This window comes from Notothenia coriiceps, unplaced genomic scaffold, assembly GCF_000735185.1.
Source record: "Notothenia coriiceps isolate Sejong01 unplaced genomic scaffold, NC01 NC01_scaffold00034377, whole genome shotgun sequence".
NCBI lineage: Eukaryota > Metazoa > Chordata > Actinopteri > Perciformes > Nototheniidae > Notothenia > Notothenia coriiceps.
Window position 1 is genome coordinate 818106 of NW_011367078.1, and position 6587 is coordinate 824692.

Sequence of the window (6587 nt, forward strand, 5' to 3'; positions counted from 1 at the left end):
TGTGTCTCATGCACTGTCCCTCAGGTTGTGGCATGTGTATACATATTGGGCAGCAAGGTGTGCCTTGTCTCCTTCTCTTAGGAGTATGCTCAGTCTTGAGAGGTCATGAACCTCCTTCAAACCTGGGATTACAGAGTTCAACTTGTTACAGTAAATGTTCCTTACTTCGTTGAATGTTTGGCACTTTAGGAGGAAGTGCATCTCTCTCTCTCTCTCTCTCTCTCTCGTCTGCAGACACTTTTCAAATTGCCCAGTTAGCGAAATAAGAGACTCATGTCAGTCAAGATGGCTTTTCATCCTTGAAAGATTCCCAGGAGAAACCACAAAAGTGAGGCGAGAGCCTTGCCAGAGAAAATGCAAATGGTAGAGCAAACAGATGTAAACGTGGATGTTGGGAGATGGAAGGTATACAGCGTGTGAAATCCTTGATTCTATTCTGGGTGATTATTTGTGTCAGGAGATTTGCTAAAGATGAGGTTTTGAGAGAGAACAGAACAAGAGAACATCATGAGTCTGATGCAACTGGTTCTCAAAAGGCACAAGCATTAAGGACCTAATGCAGCTGAAAGGTTTTCAAACATATTGAGAACTCAATTCTCATTGTTTACAGTGAGTTGGCAGCAAAAATAAGACAAGGTCAGCATGAGAGGTGTTTACACATTTTTTCACAAACAGTATGTGGTCTGGATGAAACATTAAAGCAGGAGCATCTACACTATTCTTTCCTGCTTGGCTTCTCTTTACATGTTTAGACCAATGAGTAAATAAACAAATAAAATAAGAGTGAGTCAGGAGGAAACTCCAGATTTGGGTCATTACGAGTCAAAAATAACTACTTCATCTGTATTATTAAAATGAATTTTACAGAATAATATTTGTGTCTGGATAAATGAGGCATTAAGACATCCAAGAAACCATTATCTAGTTTGCTGGCAAGAAATCATACACAGATACTGTCGGGGTGGAAATGTCCTCTTAATAGCATGTGGTTGGGAATAAGATGATAAGAAAGAGTGCTATGGTTACAAGTTGAAATATTTGACCGCATTAGAGAACCCCAGATAACAATATTACAGAGAATGACTTTAATTTAGACTTTGGATCAATATGATCCACTGTTGAGATGTGAAGACAGAGGGGAGAGTTGGTCATTTCAAGGTACAAAATCATCAAATGTTGTTACCTTGAATTATTGTTGTATATGTGCGTCATTCAGGTTGTTTCAGTTTGAACTACACATGCATATTATTTAGCAGCACACTCAATCACAGTATATGTTGAATGTACCATATGCCACAGAACACATTATGATTTGCAAAACCTGAAGCCTTTTGAATTTGGCACCCCCGAGTGGCCATATAATAGAGAGGCGAAGTCCCTCCCTTTCCGGGGGAGCTCCATGGGACCTTATTTCGAAAAAAGTATGTATTGAAGTCAATGGAGAGAGAAAGATTATCGTTCGATCCCGTTTGAATTGTGCCACGAATTACACATATGATGTTTGTCAATTTAAAAGATCATTTTACAAGTTAAAAAAATAAAAATGTGTGGTAAAACTGTGAAGTAACACTTTTTTTTGTGTGAAACCGCTCAATGAACTACATCTCCCATCTCGCACCACACACCAAGACGGCCGTCACGTTGGCACATTTCACTTCTTTCTTTCAGAATGAGGTGAAAAGTATTAAAAGAGGTGAAAATCACTCCAAGTCTGGGCATGTTGAGAGCTGTACATACACACAAGGGGAGTTAGTCGGTTCGTAAGAGCCAGCATGCGGGACTGGGACTCTGGGATTTGTAGTCTTTCTAGTTGCGTATTTTTCATAGTCTTATATTTCAACAGTTTCACGACAAACTGTGACTTTTGGAAATTATTTTTTAAGATTGACAAACATCATATGTGTAATTCATGGCACAATTCAAACGGGATCGAAAGATACGTTTTCTCTCCCCATTGACTTCAATACATACTTTTTCCAAAATAAGGTCCCATGGGTAGATGTAGATGGGCGGGACTTCGCCTCTCTATATATACACACTAAAACAAATGCATCTTGATTATTCCAGCTTGACTTGAAATAATTTTCCTACAACAAAAACTTGCCGAATCAGATCACGTAAAAAGTTGCTACAATCAAATACAAAGCTATGAGCAGTGGATTGCATAGCACAACAAAAACAACAGATATCCTTCCATGTGGGATATCCCTCTGTGGGAATAAAATAAAGGTATTCTGATTCTGATGGAAATTACTGCAACTCTCTTGAGCAAAATGTGTTATGTCTTTGTATCAAGCCCCCCTCCTCTCCCTTGGGGTTTTTGTTTATTACTGAAATAGCATGAGCATGTTGCGATTTTAACACAAAGTCGACCGTCTGTCACCACCATCTGCCATAAAGCATTCTCCCTCTGTGCGGCAAAGCAACGCGGCAGATTTCCCGCCAAATCTGACACTGTGGCAATTTCTGTTGGTGTGTCAACACAAAACACACATAGCTGTTATACTATGTTTGTGGGGCAGATCCATGGCGTAGTGTGTGTTTACCTGAGCAGACGGAGCTCGGCCAGCAGCATGGGGTTACTGCCGCCTTTCTCCGGGCTGGCCTGGCACGCTGCGTCATGCTCCACACGGAGACTCTTGATCTCTGCCAAGATCTCTCTGGGAAAGGAAAACACATACAACATGGTCAGCTAAGGATGGGCAGAGTTACATGACTGAGCAGACTGAAGAGACAAACAAGAACACACCCAAGCTTCTGCAGGCTTTCACAGAATATATGGAGGAATGTACGTGTTGGAACTAGAGAACACACTTTAAAACCTGACAAGCAGTGGCATTAAGATGCACAAACCAAAACAAAATGCATACTGTATACGTAGAGAGTAGACAAATGTGATATGGTTTTTGTATACATGAGTGATTGTGAAGATTAAACACTAATGTATTGTTTAGGTGTCTTTTAATAAGCAGGTAGTCATATAATTACCTAGAACTAGCTGGATCTGATCGATATGGACATTTTGGTACATTAGTTTTACTGTCGGGTCACTCATTACTGATCCGCGAGCTGCATGATACTGACGGGCTGTCAGGAGAGGGAGAGAGCGCTCCGTTTATTATTCCCGTGTTATTATAAGTTACTGTTCACTTTTGAATAGTTAATCTACTATAATTAGTTTAATATCGAATCATATCAATTTGTTTTAAAGCTCAATACGTAACAAAGAAGACCTTTGACCGACACTTTTCTCATTTTGTCCGGAAGATTTAAACTTTATTAACGGACAGCGCGGCCTCCTGTCCGCTTTATGGACTTTGATATGGGCTGAATGACTGGTGTTTACATGCTTGTGTGCTTCTTTTCTCCTGTGTATTCTATGCTGCGTGATTGTGTTTTTTTGTTCATGTTTCAAGTGTGCAGGACAGGGGAATAGGTTATATCATACCAAGTTGATGTTTTATTTGGGCTGTGGATGTGTATTCATTCTTTTTTCTTTTTTTTTGTATTCTCACCATGTGTGTGGAAACGGCCCGTCCACACTGTGGCGTGCGTTGAAGCTTCAACGCTTCTGCTCATTCACTTTGAATGGGGTGACGTCACGCTTCGCCGAAATGCATTGTGGGGAGCGTAGCTACGCTTTGCTCGCGTTGCTCGCGTCAAAAGTTGAACCATGTTCAACTTTTGAAGCTTCGACGGAAGCGTCAACCAATCAAATCCCGTTTATGAAAATCTGCCAGTACAACTGCTAGCCAATCAAACCGTGTGTATGCTGCGAGAGCCATACCGCAGGTCATTTCTATGTTCCATAAAATGGAGGAGAAAATAATCATTGCGGTAGTGAATCACCCGGTGCTGTATGATCAGTCTCTGTTCATCTACCGGGATACAAACCGGAGGAGCCAGGCATGGAGGGAGGTGGCAGAGATAGTGGGTGAAACTGGTAGGTTTTCGCCTGTTTGGGGAGTTTATATCCAGTGTACCTCGTTTAAACATTGAATGGACAGCTAGCAGGCATAGACAGTATATATACAGTAGCTAGCATGGAATGTTTTTTGCTTTGTATGTCGGGGGCGGGAGATTCATGTGATTGGTTGTTGGTCGCGTTGCTCACGTTGACTCCCCAAGCTTCATACACGCTCACCGCCAAGCGTCAACGCACGCTGCTGTGTGCTCCGTTACGGCCCGTCCACACGGCTGCATTTAAGCCATTGGGTTGAGAAGTCATGTGTGGTGAGCATGCGCAGTCTGTCCCGGAGTGGTGAAGGAGAAGTGTGGTGTGACTCAACAATAATAAACGAGGCGCTATCGGAGCGACCTCACAAAAAGTACTTAAGTTCCTGAGTTTTTGTTACACAGAAGTATCTTTTGAAGTCTTAACACCTCGGACGTTACATTGGTTACCATTAAGAAACTCTGTTCCCTTCACAGTTAAAAACACAACAAAAACTGTGCCGACACGCTTACGAGAACATGAGGAAACACAAAAAAAGGATTTAATCAAAACGAATAACTCGTCCGCTATTCCCACATATCTCTAACCTGTTTTGCACTCCAGCTGAGCGGGGGGGGGGCGCAGCTGAGCAATGATTCCCTCTTCTGTTTGTTCACACATCAAAGTTTAATGCTCTCGGTTAAGGATTATAGCCTGAAGGGAAACTAAGAAGATACGAGTTAATGGAGCCTCAATGACCGTGGGCTTGATAAATTCAAAAGGTGATGTTAGGTTAGAGACTTGCGCGTCAGAGCTCGGTGCACACAGAACTTCCCAGCTGTGTATTTATATGGTGTGTTGTCGACTCACTGCTGCGGCTGTCAGTTTCTGCCAGTCGATCTCTCGTCTTTTTCCTCCTCCTCCGCTGCCCCCCCCACCCCCCCTTGTGCTTGTTGAGAGAGACTCGACTGGCAGAACTGACAGCGCAGCAGTGAGTCGACAAACACACATATCAAAATACACAGCTGTGGGAAGTTTCTGTGTGCACCGAGCCTCTGACCGCGCCAGTCTCTAACTAACATCACCTTTTGAATTTATCAACCCACCGTCATTGAAGCCTCCATTAACTCTATCTTTTTATTTCCCTTCCAGCGTTAATTCCGTCTAACCGAGCATTAACTTTGATGTGAACAAACGAAGAGGGAACTCATTGCTCAGCTGAGTGCCAAAACAAGGTAGAATATGTGGGAATAGCCGGACGAGTTATTCGTTTTGATTAAATCCTTTTTTGTGTTTCCTCATGTTCTCGTAAGCGTGTCGCACAGTTTTGTTGTGTTTTCTAACTGTGAGGGAAGCAGAGTTTGCTTAATGTAACCAATGTAACGTCCGAAGGTGTTAAAGACTATCAAAGATTACTTCTGTGTAACAAAAACTCGGGGAAGCTTAGTAGCTTTTGGAGGCGTCCCAGATAGCGCCTCCCGTTTATTATTGTTGAGTCAGCACAACACTCCTCCTTCACCAACTAGCGGGACAGACAGCGGGGCTTGCGCATGCTCACCACCACATGACTTCTCACCCAATGGCTTAAATGCGGTCAGCAGGAGCGTCCACACAGGCAGCGTGCGTTTGACGGGCTTGGCGGTGGGCGTGTCTGAAAGCTTGGGGAGGTCAACGCAAGCAACGCGGCGACAACAACCAATCACATGAATCTCGTCCCGCCCCCCGACATACAAGCAAAAAAACATTCCATGCTAGCTTTATATCTGTCTATGCTGCTAGCTTGTCCATTCAATGTTTAAACGAGGTAGCACCTGGATTATAAACTCGCAACAGGCGAAAACCTACGCAGTTTCACCCACTATCTCTGCCACCTCCTTCCGATGCCTGGCTCGCTCCGGTTTGTATCCGGTGATGAACAGAGCTGATCATACAGCCACCAGGGGGTGATTCACTACGGCAATGATTTTTTCTCCTCGCATTTTAATGGAACATAGAAATGACCTGCGGTATGGCTTCTCGCAGCATACCCGAGCGGTTTTGATTGGCTAGTAGTTGTAACTGGCAGATATTTTGATAAAACGGGATTTGATTGGTTGACGCTTCCGTCGATGCTTCAAAAGTTGAACATGGTTCAACTTTTGACGCGAGCAACTGCGAGCAGATCGTAGCTACGCCTCCCCACAATGGCATTTCGGCGAAAGCGTGACGTCACCAATTCAAAGTGAATGAGCAAAAGCGTTGAAGCTTCAACGCACGGCACAGTGTGGAGCGGGCCGTTTCCACACACATGGTGAGAAATAGGAAAAAAACAAAAAAAAAAAAAAAAATGAATACAGCATGCAGCACCCAAATCCAAACATCAAGCTTGGTATGATATAACCTATTCCCCTGTCCTGCACACTTTGAACATGAACAAAAAAACACAATCACGCAGGCTAGAATACACAGGAGAAAAAGAAGCACACAAGCATGTAAAACAGCCAGTCATTCAGCCATATCAACAGTCGCATAAAAGCGGACAGGAGGCCGCGCTTGTCCGTTAATAAAGTTTAAATCTTCCGGACAAAATGAGAAAAGTGTCGGTCAACAGGTCTTCCTTTGTTAGGCTATTGAGGGCTTTAAAAGCAATTTGATATGATTCCGATTATTAAAC